At 39.2% G+C, this 15,574-nt stretch overlaps 1 non-coding gene and 1 pseudogene across 1 annotated transcript; one reads left to right on the plus strand and one right to left on the minus strand.

Moving 5' to 3' along the window:
• Window positions 1–207: 207 nt before the first annotated feature.
• The window catches only part of LOC114694469, an 83,638-nt pseudogene continuing 68,271 nt past the window's right edge, over window positions 208–15,574 (plus strand).
• LOC114694477 lies at window positions 12,336–12,439 on the minus strand. Its single transcript, XR_003734712.1, has one exon. It is a non-coding gene; the product is annotated as a U6 spliceosomal RNA (small nuclear RNA).

Genomic DNA, 15,574 nt, shown 5'->3' on the forward strand with positions numbered 1-15,574 from the left:
GTGGCGTTACCGCAGGTCGTATAGAGGATGATTAGGACATGGCTGAGTGAGGGTTTGAGATGGCTGCACTTGGTGTGCTGGGGGATGGTGTATGTAAGTTGCTCTGATTGGTCAAAATAAAACCTGATCGGCTGGGCTAGGCAGAAGATAGCGGACTAACAGAGAGAAATAAAAGATAGAGGCAGAAGGACTGGCTGCAGCGCCGCCATGACAGCAGCGTGTGAAGACGCGATAAGCTACCAGCACGTGCGAGGTATAGATTTGTAGAAATGCGTTACTTAAGAATAAGAATAGGGGCGTGGTGGCGCACGCCTTTAATCCCAGCACTCGGAGGCAGAGGCAGGCGGATCTTTGTGAGTTCGAGGCCAGCTGGGCTACGAGTTCCAGGAAAGGCGCAAAGCTACACAGAGAAACCCTGTCTCGAAAAACCAAAAAAAAAAAAAAAAAAAAAAAAAAAAAAAAAAAAAAAAAAAGATATAAGAATAGTTAACAAGAAGCCTGCCACGGCCATACAGTTTGTAAGCAATATAAGTCTCTGTGTTTATTTGGTTGGGTCTGAGCGGCTGTGGGACTGGCGGGTGACAGAGATTTGTCCTGACTGTGGGCAAGGCAGAAAAACTCAAGCTACAGGGAGAACAAGGAATAGGAGACCATGGTTCAATGAAGTATAGCCCTTTATAATTGACCATCAATAATTCTCACTCTGTTTCTGTTGTATATCATTGGCAGAGAAGGAGCTTCCATCTGCATCTATTAACATGTCACATAATCCAGTATTTGGAAAGCTTTGATTTTGCAATTAAACAAGTGGTTACAGTTCCTTGCTTACTGCCACTTGGTCTTTGTCAAACATTTTCTCTTTCACAATATTAATATGAGCAGCTATTGTAGTACAACCTAGATCCCTGATACACAGATGTCCATCAACCCAATAAACAGTCCTCATCTAGCATGTTGTTGAGTTATTTGTGATTCAAACTGAAGGTACTAGTTCATCTTTCCTCACTGACCCACAGACTAAAAGAACAGGCTCTAGCCACTGTCTGGCTAAAACTCAAATGCTTTGTGTTATAGAAATGTCCTATCAATGTCATGTGTTTAATAGCAAATAAAATATTGCACAGCTATGGGGACCATGGCAGTAAGACTCAGTCAACTTGGGTTGACCTAGAGCTAGTTTCATGATAGTAAATTCATGTACTACCAGGAAAAGCTTGGATAAATTTCTCTAAATAGCATCACACACTGAGTGACTATTCTCCAAAGGGCCCAGTGTTCTGCTATACATATATCATATTTATTGTTTTTAGTAGTTATTTTTATCTTTTCTTTCTTCTTGACAATAAATTAATAAATTGGGATGGTTTATAGTGTTGTTGTGGGGGTCCACAGAGACTCCATAGTGCAGACTTATTTCATTTTGACTCAAGGTCAGAGAGTCTGAGCCTGTTTTGCCCCCACAAGACTGCATAAGAGGATATTCTGGCTAAGGTCTGGTTACCAGGTGTCTTATACTTCAAGGTATAATAATAGGATGATTTGCCTTAAGGCATGGCTTTTGAACCATGGTGTCCTTGAGAGAGGGAAGTCTTTTGTCTCTTCACTTGCTGGTATGTATAAAGCCCAGGAGGAATAAACCCAAGGCAACTGTGGTATTGACTCAGAGCCCTCCCAATGCTATTCTGTGTCTCTGTCTTTTTTTTTTTTTAACATATATGTCTCTGTTTTTCATATCTTTTATTTCTCAATCCACACTACCCAAAACCAAGGACTGTCCAACGGTCAGTCTGGGCTTGGCATGTTGGTATAATTTGAATCCAGGAATATAAATCTGCATTTTCTCCAGTGTGTTATTTTGCCATGCACAGATATGGATAGTAGAGGAGTTAGAGAACAGTGGGTTAATGCCACTTCTAGAAGTTGCTGTGGGTGTGTACCTGGGCAAATTACTTGTCTTAGCCCAATGTTGCACAAAAGAAGGTCCTGATCCAAATTTACCTCACCTGTTCATCTGTTGATTTCACAGTTAAATTGTAACAAGTCCACCAGCACTATGTTTTGTTCTTTAGAGACTTAGCCTCTCTGTTTTGGATGAGGAGTGACCTCCATAGTCTTGAGTACTTACACAGGCCATCTCCAGTTGATGGCACGGTTTTGGGATGTGGGGGACATGTGTTTTTGCTGGAGGAAATATGTAACTGGGGACAGGTTTTGAGAGTTTAAGTTTTGCCTACTTACAGTTTGCTCTCTGTGCTTCATACTTGCAACTCAGGATGTGAGTTCTTAATTACTGTCCCCCTTGCCATACTGGCTGCTTGCTTCTATGCCTCTCTGCTATAAACAGCTTCTCAACCTTCTGGAACCATAAGCCCAAACAAAGTCTTTCTTCTATTTGTTGCTTTGGTCGTGGCACTTTATTACAGCAACAGAGAAGTAACAGAGACTAAAATAGTTATTCAAGTTGCCCTTGAACTCATGTGCTCATCCTGCTTCCAACATCCCACATTGAGACCTCAAGGATAGTATGCCATTTCCACTTCCTCCTTTCCCTTTATACTCCAATGATGTTAAGATCTTTACAGTTGTCTGAGAAAGGGTTTGTGTACTCCTTTTCTCTTTTCCTCTCTCCCTCCTGTGTGTTTATATATGGGACTGTGAATGTGGATGTCACCCTTGTAGAAGTCAGAGGACAACCTTGAATGTTAGTCTTGCCTTCCTGCTTATTTGAGACAGTTCTCCTTTTTGGTGTTTATTCCAGGCTGGATGGCTTGAGAGCCTCCAAGGATTCTCCTGTATCTGCTTCCCACTGTGAACCAGAGGCACTGTGATTACCTTCAGGCATGAGCTACCATGTCTGTGAGCTCTGAGTAAGATCTTGAATGCAATTCTCATGCTCGTGTGACTGCTTTATCCACTGACCTGAATTCTTTCAAACTCTTAGGCTTCTTCATTTTAATTGGTAAGCCTTACTGAGGTCTAAATTTAATGTTCTGGAATTATCTTCTCCAATCTTTTTTCTATTATAGAAGGAAACTTTTGTCTGAGTCAATGAGCTACTATGGATTGGGTATGGTGTCAGTGTACTTTCAATGGCTAAAGTGCTGAAGTTGTGGGTGGTTCAATGTGTAGCAATGCTGAAAGACTTTTTGAGGGAGAACTAATTAGAAGACAATTAAATTATTGTTAATTCCACCATTGGAAAAGTTAACATAATTCTGAGAGAAGTCAGTTATTTCCTTCAAGAGTGAGCTTTGCAAAAGAGTAAGCTGGGTCTCAAAGTTCCTCTTGTTCATTGATTTTCTACATGAATGTTCTCTGCCTTTATCATATGGATAATATCATTCTGTCATCCTCATGTTTTCATATAGCCAAAATGATCTCTTCATAGTTCTAATTGGAATGATGGCCAATGGGGAACTTTCAGCTGTGAGCTAGAGAAATGTATTTTTTTTTTTTTTAGACAGGGTTTCTCTGTGTAGCTTTGCACCTTTCCTGAATCTCGCTCTGTAGACCAGGCTGGCCTCGAACTTATAAAGATCTGCCTGGCTCTGCCTTCCAAGTGCTGAGATTAAAGGTGTGTGCACCAGAGCATGGTGAAATGTATTTTTGTACAGTTATTCTTCAAGTTATAACCTCAACGCTCTAATACCTGAGATTAGATATAGGATTGGATTGTGTTTAGGGTCTAGCACATTATAGTCAACTGGTGAATTCAAGGTTAAATAAGAATAGGGTGAGTAAGCATAGGTTTAAAACACATATAACATAAGGCATGAAAACAGAAGAGAAATTGGGGGAATGGAAATGGTCTAAGCAGATGACAATGAGAAGCAGAAGAAGGTAATGGGTGTAGAAAGGGAGAGGACTATTGAATGGTTTCTCATATATAGGGAATTTAGTCTTAACTATGTGGATGACTTGCAAGCTGAAGGAGAACTAAAGAAAAGTGCAATAGAGAAGGAGGGTAAGGTTGGTAATGAGAGGCATATAGGAACAAAGTATAACCTTATATATACATAAAATGTCATAAAACCCATTATGTTGTCTGAAAACTAAAAGTGCAATGACTACAAATAAAAATAAGAATAAGTAGAAGGCTATTACTATAGGTTTAGGTAAAGACTTTCATATTGTCAGAAATAGTCTACTGGGTAATGTTGGAATTCAAAAATTAGAAGAGGAGTCCTTGCTTTCAAATACCTTGTGCATGAACCAAGGAAGTATAGTTTGCCCACAAGGCTTTCCATTCTCAGAGTGCCAAATGTTTGGTTCATATATAGTCATTAAAGTACAGAGGTTGCTGTGTCCTAAATACAGACCAAAATGTAGATTCAAGGGGGAATGATAAAAGGAAATTGACCTATGTTTTGGGAATGAATCTCTCTCCCCCGCCCGTGTGTGTGTGTGTGTGTGTGTGTGTGTGTGTGTGTGTGTGTGTGAGAGAGAGAGAGAGAGAGAGAGAGAGAGAGAGAGAGAGAGAGAGAGAGAGAGAGAGACTCAATAAGAGGTCTGGAATAACAGTGAGAACTATTCTGAGTCAAAGAACTATTTCTGACAATTTCTCTTAATCTCATGAGCATTTGCTCTGAGCCTGTTAGAAATGCCATTAAGATCTCAGTTTGAACATCACCTCCACCTTTACAAATAATGCCTTGACAAATGGAACTTTTCTCTATTTTCTTTCCATGCAGGAGAGTGAGTGGTTGTCTTTAGGGAACAGTAGTTTCACTTTGACATCACAAGGAGCTAACACGTACAACCCAGACTTTATTTTCAAAGCTTTTGATTAAAAGGTAGTCCAGGACTTCCCCAGCAATCGTTTTCACAGATTGCTTATTCTCTGTGTTTTTATGATAAAATACTTTGTGACAATGGTAATTTAGGTTGGTTTGTCCACCTAGTGAGAAGTAGAAGTGAACAAGTTCAATTTGACTCTTTGTCCCTAAGCTGTTTTGGCCTACTTCGAGGAACTGAATTTTTCTCCAAAGCATTGATTGTTTATCTTAATTGTCTGTGATGGATTTGATTTTAACTCTCCTGGGGAGGTGTGATTGCTCAGCCCATTTAAAATTATAAATCACAATATAAAGTGTCTAACTTCAGAGTTGAGGAGAGCTAATAACGAAGGGTTTTGTTGTATATCAGTTAATAACCGAGAGATCTCAAAAAGCTTGCTTGTTGAGACTGTTCAGGCAGAATGCTAATAGTTTTGGTTCAAATGAACATCACATCTGCTTAAATATGTATATTTTATCCACTTAGTGATGTTCATTAACAGAAGTTTTTTTTTTTTCTTTATACTTTTGTGCTGAAAAGTATCCCACCTATGGCTGTAACCCTAGTACTGAGCAGGGCAGGCATAGATGACTCCACGAGGCTTAATGACTATCAACTTAGATGAAATGGGACTTAGTGAAAGACTCTAACTCCGAAGGAACAAAGAAGAGACTGGTAGAGGAGGATACCCCGTGACTTCTTCTGGCCTCTGTACAAGTTTTAGAAACCTGTATACACACACACAGGAGTATATATAGTACACACATATACTTAACACACACATGCATTCCATACACACTCACACATGCTGAAAAGACCATATGACTTTTTGGGATAGTGTTGAGATTTGTGTTAGGTAGGTCTTGAAAAAGTACTATAAACATTGGTAGGCAGTTCATTTTTTTATGTCATTCATATCTATATTGTCATATACACCAGACATAAACATGATGGATCTGAAAGACTGGAAACAAAATGGTGCAGAGAGGCAAACTCAATATCAGACACATCACTGTTTAGCACAATCAATGACACAGAGAAACGAGCATGTTTTTTTCAAGATGATATGCTGTTCTTCTAATCTCTTAGAGAGTTAGCTAATTTTATTGATTGAACCTTAATTATTACAAAAAGGCCACATGTTAAAGGCTTAGTCACATGCCCACACCACTACTAAGAACTTGTGGAAGCTCTAAGAGCTAATTCTAATGAAATGCTGAACTCTGTTTAACTGTCTTACTCTCAGTCACCATGAGCTGTGAGGAGCTCTCTCCACCACATGCCCCTGTCATGACAGGAATCACCACAAGCCCAAGAAACAAAAACAAGTGGCCATGGGATCAACAACAAGTAGCCATGGTTCCTTCTTACAGTTTGATTTTTTCAGGCAATTTATCATACCGGCAGGAAGTTGAGTGATGCAGAGAATTGTTGCTAAGAAATGGGACTGTTGGTAGATACTATCTTGGATGACTTTGGAGTTCATTTATGGATTAAGTTAGAGACAATTTAGATAAGCAATTCTATGGAAAGCTGAGAAGCTTAGCAGGCTCTTTGGTGAGGTTTTAGAAGACCACAGATCCAAATGTGGAAAGACAAATCAGGCTTACCAGGTATTAGAGAGAAAACAATACTGTAAATTGGAATACAGCCTGCTTGTGTCATATATTCACAAAGACTTCATCTGCATCTCTCATGCCCTAATACTTAGTGGGAGTCTGCTTAAAGGCAAGGAACTAATAATTAACAGGACAGAGCTATTTAAAGTAGCATCACATTTCAGACTGCAGTGTCGTAGTATTGTGTTCCCAAAAATATTGTGTACCTTAATAAACTTGTCTGGGGTCAGAGAACAGAAAAGTCACTAGTTAGGCAGTGATAGCACACGCCTTTAATCCTAGCATTCCAGAGGCAGACATCCATCTGGGATCTCTGTGAGTTCAAGGCCACATTGGAAACATCTAGGCATGGTGACTTTCGCCTTTAATCCCAGAAAGTGAGCCTTTAATCCTAGGGAGTGATGGTAGAAAGCAGAAAGGGTATATAAGGTGTGAGGACCAGAAACTAGAAGCAATTGGCTGGTTAAGCATTTGGCTGGTTAAGCATTCAGGCTTTTAAGCAGCAGTTCAGCTGAGAGCCATTGGGATGAGGACACAGAAGCTTCCAGTCTGAGGAAACAGGACAGCTGAGGAATTGGCAAGGTGAGATTGCTGTGGCTTGTTCTGTCTCTCTGATCTACCAGCATTGACCCCAATAACTCGCCTCAGGTTTGATTTTATTAATAAGAACTTTGAAGATTCATGCTACACTGCAGCATGGACATTATTGGTTGCATTTAGCCATTTGTCTTCACAGTTTTTGCCATATTATAGATCTTATTTAATATTTAAATTAAATTTAAATGTTAAATACAATATGCCAACATTCCTTTAAAAGTTATGAACTGCAGACATGAAGAAATATATCTTGGATTCTATCTATTTACCACTCAGCATTCTGTATCCTTTTTTATTACAAATATAAGACAAATGGGATTTAGCATTAGGGCTCTGCTCTTAACCACTTGCTTTTGTGGATTTTTTTTTTTTGACATTTACATTCATTTGGAAAAAATACATTTTTTACATACCATGTTATGTTCTTTTACAGTCCAAGGCAGCACACACCAGGAAAGCCAATTAGTGCTCCTCACAATGGTCCATGAAAAGTGACTCTTAGGAGGGCCTGCCAGACATTCTCTGCAGGACTCTCCTAACTTTCCCCTAGTGATCTGTACCTCTTACTTGAGAGAAGTGACTGTAGTCGACACTTTTATTACAGAGTTCAGCTCCCTAATTGTGCCATCAGGAGTCTTGGAAGCATGAGACAAATGGGAGACTAATGCGAGAGGAAGCTGATTAATTCCTGAGTTCAATGAGTGCATTTCACAACTGGCTTCCTATGTAATACAAAAGTGCAGAGGAACAGGCTGATCTCTGTGAGCAGATACCATCTCTCTCAAAACTCAAAGAGCCCTAGGTGCCACAGGAGCGTGTGCCAATCTCATTACTTAGAGTTTGGTTTAGAGTGTAAATTACCCTGGACAAGGTTATATGGTCTTTGCCCTTCTACCAGGGAAGATTATTAAAAGTGGATGTATTTGAGGGATCTTGAGGGTAGGAGGGGAAAGTTACTGCAGAAAAGAAGAATAAAGGAACTCCAGTGTGGGGAAACATCCTTCCACTGACATTTAAATGGATCACAAATGTTTTCTGTCATATTAATTATATATTTTTTTTCTTTCCAGAGAAACCTTAATTGATTTTCTTGCTTAAGTGAAAAACTACCTGAAAAGTAAAAGTGAAAATATTTTGCAACAGTACACATACTTCCCCTGTTTACAACTAGAGTTTATCAAGTAAGAAATGTTAATTTGCTTGACTGTTGAGATTGATAAAGGACACAGGCAAACACAGTCCAGCATTTTAGGATTTTCTCTTAAAACTACTGTTGAGAGATACTTGTGTTCTCCCCTCCCTGCTTCTGTCTACTACAGTAAGCTATAGTTTTGAAGTCTGTCTTTTATTTCTAATAGGTTTTTCAAAACTAAAGGAATGTGAAGGATTTGGCTCCCATTACTCCTTTTCAGAATATCTTGTCCTATTGATTTTGTAAATGTCTACCTACTGTTATGATTTAACAGTTAAAATAATATTTAGAGGGGCTGGAGAGATTGCTCAGAAGTCAAGAATACATGTTGCTCTTGCAGAAGACCCAATTACTCATGTAGGGTGGCTCACAACTACATATAACTCCAATTCCAAGGATGCCTTTTGTTGTTGTTTTTGAATCCATACTCACACACATATACATATAATTAAAAATAAAAATAAAATCTTAAAAAGTAATACTTAAAGTTGAGGTATAGCTTATTTGATAACGTACTTGCCTAGCGTGTATGTTTCACCTCCAACATCTCATAAAAGCAGGAAGGGTGGCACATGCATTTGAGAAGATAGTCAGTAGGTATGAGAATCAGAAATTCAAAGTCATCCTTGAATACAAAGCTAATTTGAGCCATCCAGGAATACACAAGAACTTGTACAAAAACATTAATATTAAAAATAAGCATTATAAAAACAATCTGAGAATAGAGATATGTAATTGTCCTAAATATCTATGCCTAGATCTCTATGTTTTGTGGAGCAGTTGGTAACTCCATTTACTGTATTTTACTTTATTTTTTGAAATATGTATTTGTTTATTTTTATATATGCATATATGTATATGCCTGCATGAGTTTAAGCGCCTGCAGTACCTGGGAGAGCAGAAGAGGTCTTTGGATCTTCTAGAATTTGAGTCACAGGCAATTGTGAGCCACTTCATGCGGGTTCTGGGAACTAAGCCGGGGTCTACTGCAAAAAAAGTTGCTATTATTAACCACTGAATCATCTCTTCAGCCCCTCTTCCATTTTTCAAAAAAAGTTTTTATATACAAATATTATAAGTTTTATTTGAAAATGCCATGCACATATATAATGTTTTGATGAAATCATCCACCTTTACTCCCTCCCCTCCAAATCCTTTTACACCCCTCACCACTCACAGCAGCTATGACTACAAGAAATGAACAAGATCCAGCCAACTAAAATTCCATCCCAGATAGGAAGGGGCTCCCAAAGTCCCAATTCAAGCTAAGGAGCTATTGATAATTGCTACTAGGGCAGGGTACATCATTTCACTTCAGGGATACAGATCCTGGTAGATGGCCCATATTCCAAGGGATAACCCTACATTCATGCACATTCTAACAACAGGAAATTGCTCAACAAATCTGCTCAACAGATTTGAATTTAAAAAAAGGGGGGGGGAATTTTCAATATGAAGACCAGACAAGCTTTAACCTGTAGCAACCGTCTTTGTCTTCATCTCTAGTGCTGATATTATAGCTATGTGCTAACATTCCTGGGTTCCTTGTGTTTTAATTAAGTAAATTGAAATTAGATCCAACTAATTACTAAAGATAAAGCCCTAAACATGGTGTCTTCCCCAGTCCCAGTGTTTTAAATTATTCCTCTTAGACCTTAGTTTCAATATCTGTACCTCTTTCCACTTAGCAGGTTTCTAGATCACCCAGAGTTTCTGTTCAAGTATAGTTTATATCTGGGCATGGTAAGGTTTAACCTCAGATGATCTGATTTATCATCTCTCTCCAGAGCTACTGATCCTTGACCAACAGTATGGAATGTTTTAACTAAAATATATAATGTTATGTGACCATGCATCCATAATCTGGAAGAGCCAGCCTGTCAGCATTGTTCAAGAATAATAATTCGATTTATGGCTTGAGTCAGGAGTATTTCGGTGGTAAGGTGATCAGATAGCTCCTTCTCAGAGGCCTCCATTAGGAGTTGACTTCGAGTTTCCTGGTCTGAAGTGCTTTACAAGCACAACAGTGATAGCCCAAGAACTAAAGATAGTTTCTTGTGCAACCCAAGTAGATAGGGGATAATCCAGCCATCTGAGCTTCCTGGAGCTTCTGCCCTTGCTGTTGCTGAACTATATTCTTTGCTAGTAATAAACTCTGAGTCCTGTGAGTCCTTTCATCAATCAAACACTTATGGCAATTAATGTGCAATTAGCGCAGCTTGCCATGATCCAACCTCTCCTTCACAGCAGCTTCCACTTTACCTCCTAGCACTGATGGATTCTAGCATTAATGGTTCAAATTTAAAAGGAAGTCTGATTGGCCCAAATAATCTGTTTTTAAATTATTATTATACAGCATAGATTATTTTTTAAATTAGACTGTGGTGTGGCTGCCTTTTAGTCAGATCCAGTCTCTGAGATCATTACTTTTGGACAAGTATCCAGTTGGTCAAGCAGATCCCACAGCTCTGTGAGGCAGGTAACTTGAACTTACACAGAAATGTGTTGGATTTGTTCTGAGGCTGTGTTATACCTCTCACATGTCATAAATATGCACACACACACACACACACACACACACACACACACACACACTTATGGTGATATATTTTTGTGCTTTAATAAAGCATGCCTGGAGATCAGGGGGAAAGGCCAACCATTTTAAGTAAACAAGAAGCCAGGCAGCACACGCCCTTAATCTGATCACTTATCAGGCAGGGTCTCTGTGTTCAAGGCCATACTAGGGAACAGAGCCAAGCATGGTGACACATGCCTTTAATCCCAGTACCAACTATAGAGACCTGGAGGTCTGTACAGACAGACAGTGACAAGGAAGTGAGGTAGCTGGGCTAAGAGAGCCAATGAGAAGGCAGAACAGCAAGGCAATAAAGGCTTAGGTAAGACAGGAAGTAGCTCACATTTGGAAGCTGCAGAGTTGGTGAAGTAAGGTTGGCTGATGGCTTTCCCTATATCTCTGATCTCTCTAAGATTTTCACCCCTATATTTGGTTCCGTGTTTTTTATTTAATAAGACGATTTAGAAATTCATCTACACACATCAGCTGTCAATCTTTTTAGCCGGGACCCAAAGTCTTGAGTGTTTCTAAGTTCTCAGCCCCTGACAAGCCTACGAGATTAACAAATGCATATACTAAGACTGTGTAGACGAATTTCTAAATAGTCTTATTAAATAAGAAACACAGAGCCAAATACAGGGGTAATAGCCAAAGAGATCAGAGAAATAGTAAATAGCCACAACTAACCTTAGCTTACCACCTCACCATAGCTTCCCAAGAGAGAGGTTTTTTTTTTTTTTTTTCCTGTCTAACCTGCACTTTTATTGCCTTCCTGTTCTGCCTTCTCTTTGGCTCTAAGCCTAGTCACATCACTTCCTCATCACTGCCTGTCTATACAGACCTCCAGTTTTCTACAGTTGGTACTGGGATTAAAGTACCAACTGCCTGACTTCTGTTTATGGCTTGCTATGATCTCTGATCTCCAGGCAAACTTTATTTATTAACATACAAATAAAATATCACATTTCAAAACAAATAAAATATCACCACAAGACTATGTTGGGCAAGCTGACTTGTTTTATAAAATGTGTTCACAGTGAAAATGAGGTTAGAGGGCATCAACTATTTTGTTAATAAGATGGTGGCCTGCCATATTTTCCAATCTTGTGTTTCTCTAATGATAAGTTCATATGGGCTTACTGAATTGCCATCACCATAAAATGTGCCCAATTATATAATATACATATTATGCTAGACACTTGGATTGGACTTCTTTTCAAATACAAAATCACCATGGTTTATCACTTACTGTAATGTCACAGTTGTAAAGAGAAGTCTGGACATGGCAGAAAGAAAGTCAAGTAGGAATGCTGTCATGGGTAATGTCCAGAACTTATCTGAAATCCACTGGGGTTTTTGGAAGAAAGTATGTTATAGAGTTTTGGAAGAGGGTATGTAATAGGTGCAAAAGCAAGTGGAGGTTGTGGAGGTTGTGGAGGTTGCTGTGTTTTACTGGTAAACCATGTGTTATGGAGCTAATTAAAGGGCCAAGGAAGAGAGAGAAAAAAGAAACATGAAAGAAACAAATTTTGAAAGGTCTTTTACTGTATGTCCCATACTATTCTGAGTGTTCTTAAAAAGAATCATACCCTTCATGAATTTGCGTGTCATCCTTGCGCAGGGGCCATGCTAATCTCTGTATCCTTCCAATTTTAGTATATGTGCTGCCGAAGCAAGCACATGGTTGAGGGGCCCCCAACTGGATCAGGCCCTCTGAATGGGTGAGGCAGTTGATTGGCTTGATCTGTTTGGGAGGCATCCAGGCAGTGGGACCAGGTCCTGGGCTCATTGCATGAGTTGGCTGTTTGAAACCTGGGGCTTATGCAGGGTCACTTGGCTCGACCTGGGAGGAGGGGACTAAACCTGCCTGCACTGAGTCTACCAGGTTGATCTCAGTACTCTGGGGAGGCTTTGCCCTTGAGGAGGTGGGAATGGAGGGTGGGCTAGTGGGGAGGGGAGAGGGGCAGGAATGGGGAGAACAAGGGAATCCATGGCTGATATGTAGAACTGAATTGTATTGTAAAATAAAATAAAATAAAATGAAAAAAGTAAAAAAAAAAAAAAAAAAAAAGAATCATACCCACTCAAAATAGCCACTTGGGAATGATGGTTCTCTTTTCATCTCTCTCTCTCTCTCTCTCTCTCTCTCTCTCTCTCTCTCTCTCTCTCTCTCTCTCTCTCTCTCTCTCTGTGTGTGTGTGTGTGTGTGTGTGTGTGTGTGTGTGTGTGTTGCGCAGCTGAGGAAACTGACTTAGAGAACACAGGAGAGCTTTTCAATGTCATGCTGACAGTAAGGTGTGGAGTGGAGACTTGACCTGAGGTGTGCTGTCAGACCTCCTGCTTCTCACTCACCTCCTTAAGATTTCTTCAGAGCCAAGTTTAATTGACATATAGTGGCTAGGTGACTGGAGATTCTTGATCTGTAAGACACAAGACACTATCTTCTGTATTATTGGTGAGCAATAGAAACCTAAGGTCTTTGTAGACTTAGCTTCCACACTGGCATGTGTACCTACGAAGTCTAGCTCTGATCATTAACCTTCATTATTATCCATTATAACCCATTCAGTTCTCCAACACCGTGCACTCATATTTTGCTGGGAGACAACATTTCATATTAATTGAAAATGATAGATTTAAAATAATTATTTTCTTTTAGAATATTTTATCTAATTCTTCCTCCAGTGCCCAAAATCCTAAGTGATGACATTTCCCACCCTCTTCATTTGAATATAGTTTGTTCTAAAGATCAGACATGTATGTTCAGTATTATCAGAATTGACTTCCTGATTTTCACCTTTATATTAAATATAAGGCTAATATCAGCAAGAACCAGCAAGAGGTCTACTAACTTTATAAAGCCAAATTCAAATTGCTTTCCTGAGAAGTCTCATATTTTAGCTGGTCAGATGATGCCATGCCTCTGTTTTCCATCCTGTGTTTCTCCAATGACCACCTTAGACCAGCTTTACTGGATCATGATCATCAAAAATTTTGCCAATAATATGTATATACCACATCTATAATATTTAAGATTTATTGAGAGTTTTTCTTCCAGGTTTCCAAAGAGTCATCTGAGGTAAGTTTCCATAAGCTTGTTTTATGGGCAATAAAACAGGCTTGGAGAGCACATTGGCCAAAGTCACACAAGGACAAAATAATGAAGCCAGTTGTGATTTCTGGGGCCTCTATAACACCGAATCCTATGTGCTAATTAATATAGCAAAATATGTTTTTCCACCTATCTGTTGGCTTATGTGGCATTAGCTTGTAATAAGAACACACTTAATAGTCTAAAGGGATTGTTTTATTTATATTTAGTCTTTTAGAGTCCCAGCAATAGATGGAGTTCATTACTGAAGTGGAAAATTCTTGCTCAGTTGCCATTGGTATTGTTGTGGTGTATGGTTATTGTGTAGGGAAGCTTGCCAAGCCATTTGCTGCAACCAGAGAGATGCTATCAGTATGAAACACCCAAATATTTACAGTGCATTTTCACTTTTTCTTTGAATAAAGTGTTGTGATAAAACATCAAAAACCTTCCTAAAGATAGAAAACAACTCCAAAGAGGGGTAATTGGCTGCATTATAGCTTGAAAAACCTCCAGCAGAACCCACAAGATGAGTGATAAACAGGACTGTCCTCCCCTTAGAGGTCTGAAAGAGTTAATTGCTTTGCAAACAGGGAAGGTTTCTGCCTATAAAGCCAAGCTGTTAGATGACAGCAGAGTTCTGAAGGCTTTATGCTTGAGACACTTGAACACAATGGGGTTTTATCTTCCTTTTACACAATGTAGTTTTATTTCTCTCTCTCTCTTTTATTTCTCTCCTTAAACATGAATGATAGGCGATTAAAGGTGCTCTGAGGGGGGAAATATTTTTGACTTGCATGGCTGTGGAAGCCCGATTTAATCAACAAAATGCCATGCTGAGAACTATTCTCATTTCCTTGTCATAGAAAAATAAGAAAAATAAATTCAAAAGACCTGGGTACTCTAAGAAAATGCTTTCAGGGCCTGGCTGACATCTTTAACAATGTTTCAGAGCATTGCCCTTCAGTGGGTCAAGGAAGCACATGACTGAGTATACAGTATTTCCTAGACCTGTCTTTTAGCAGCCATACTCAAATATTTCCAATCCCTTGACCCATTTAGCAATATAGTGTATTGGTTTCTTTTCCTCTTGTTGTGATACAATATTCTTCCTAGAGCAATTTAAGGAAGAAAATTTCCCTTTAGCTCACAGTCCAAGACATAGTTAGACCAGGTGGGGAAGCCAAGGAAGCAAGTGCTTAATGCAAATCTTTACATGGAATGCATAGTCAGGAAACACAGACTGATAAATGAATGCATCCTGCTGGCCAGAACCCATTCTCCAGTTTTATACCCTCCAGGATCCCATCCAGGGACTGATCCTAGCCACAGTGGAGCAGTCTTCCCAACTTGAACAACCAAGAAACTTCCCTGTACCAGAAGCTCATCTCCTAGGAGACTCTAGATCTTGTCAAGCCCGTAATCAGCACTAGCCCTCACAGGTAGGTTATCATTTCTCTAGTTTCAGACTTTACCACCTATTGAAAAAAAATTATGGGATAGCCCAGTTCTACAAAGTATATACGTTATTATAAATGTATTTAGGTTTTGATATGGAATACTTGAGTTTTACCATGATTAAGTTAGAATAAAAGAGGAGTTCAATATTAGAGAATATTTATTAAAGAATATTGAAGAAGGCTGGAGGAAGAAATGAGTGGAAAGGCTGGTGACCAGACAGACACCCCAAAAATGAAACAAGAAAGAGCCTTTTCTGCTTAAAG

This window comes from Peromyscus leucopus, chromosome 3 (assembly GCF_004664715.2).
Source record: "Peromyscus leucopus breed LL Stock chromosome 3, UCI_PerLeu_2.1, whole genome shotgun sequence".
Classification (NCBI taxonomy): Eukaryota; Metazoa; Chordata; class Mammalia; order Rodentia; family Cricetidae; genus Peromyscus; species Peromyscus leucopus.